This window comes from Impatiens glandulifera, chromosome 3 (genome assembly GCF_907164915.1).
Source record: "Impatiens glandulifera chromosome 3, dImpGla2.1, whole genome shotgun sequence".
Classification (NCBI taxonomy): domain Eukaryota; kingdom Viridiplantae; phylum Streptophyta; class Magnoliopsida; order Ericales; family Balsaminaceae; genus Impatiens; species Impatiens glandulifera.
Genome location: NC_061864.1, coordinates 2,802,651 through 2,804,154, shown reverse-complemented (window position 1 = coordinate 2,804,154; position 1,504 = coordinate 2,802,651). Strand labels below are relative to the sequence as shown.

The 1,504-nt window shown below is 25.9% G+C and overlaps 1 non-coding gene across 1 annotated transcript; it reads right to left on the bottom strand.

Moving 5' to 3' along the window:
- Positions 1-73, bottom strand: TRNAA-AGC. Its single transcript has one exon. It is a non-coding gene; the product is annotated as a tRNA-Ala (tRNA).
- Between the last annotated feature and the right edge of the window lie 1,431 nt (positions 74-1,504).

Below are 1,504 nucleotides of genomic sequence, written 5' to 3'. Positions count from 1 at the left end.
TGGAGATGCGGGGTATCGATCCCCGTACCTCTCGCATGCTAAGCGAGCGCTCTACCATCTGAGCTACATCCCCATGTTGAATTCTTCTTAAAACTTTAATATTTTCTTTATAAATTCAAAGAAGGCTAGTTATTGAATGAATAATAACACCATTTCCGTTTAATGAGTTTGATTGAATTGGGGTTATCCAATGGGTGATAAAATTATAAAAAATTGACATAATAATAAAAAATCCTATGAACACTAATTAGTGTTCAGTTTGACAAATATATACTTTCCCATTTTCATAAAATATGGAAAATAATATATATTAAAAATTTCAATATAAATATATAAATTTAAAAGCAACATATTAAACTGTTTATTGTATGAGTTTAAATATATTAACTAAGGTAATAAATTAATAATTTATTTAATTGTTGAAAGATTATATGTTAAATAAGTATTATTTTATAACATCAATATGTTGTCTTACAGTTTTTTTTATAAATTTTAAGTAGCAACCAATATTAGAATAAAAATGGAGTCAAGAATTCCAATCTTGTGCAATTTCTTATAGCCTTTAAGAAACCATCAATCTTAGAATTAGAATAACAATAATAATAATAATAAATAAGGCAAATAACTATTAAAAAAATAAGTGACATGCAGTGAATTTTAATAAATATGACATAAATTTATAAAATCATACCAACAATATTTCTTAGTTAATGTATAAATGTGAAACTTTTAGTCCAGGTTATTGATAAATTTGATATTTAACTAATTTTAAAAAATAACTGATAATTCTTAATTTTTTTACTAGTTTACCAAAATTAGATATCTTCTTAAAATAATTAATTTATTCATCGTATACTTTTTTATTCTAAACATTTTTTTTAATCAAATATTTTATTTAAATAATTAATAACCAAAATTTAAAATATACACCACTTAAATTTGAGTTTACATTGTATTTTTGTTCGATTCAATTCCAGCATTTCTTACCAATGCACGTTCCGAATTCATTGTCACTTATAATCGTTGATTGAGATTATTCTGACATTGTGTAATTGATCAAAATAGTTCGTATTTGAGACTATCTAATTTATTTTTTTATATTTAAATTTTTATTTTTATAACTTTTTTTATAATATTTAATATTATATTAAAGCTTAGTTGTTTTAATTTTTTAAAAATTGTATATTATATGAATATATTTGACAAAGCAGAGAAACATGCAATTTCATTTGATTTGGCCGTGGACCACCACCACCAAATAAAAGTGAAGAAAACAGGTGTAATTAACAAACTGAATCACAAACGCCGCGCGGATCAAACTGATGCAATGCAACAGACGAACGAGAGACGCGCATGGGATGTAGAGAGAGGAGAGATGTGCGTCGCCATTGAGCAAAACCTAGGTAGAAGAAGAAATAGAGATAGTTCGAATTCAAACTATACTCCCCCCAAATATACATACGTATATGACGCATAATCGCCAATAGAAGAGACCACCGGCGAC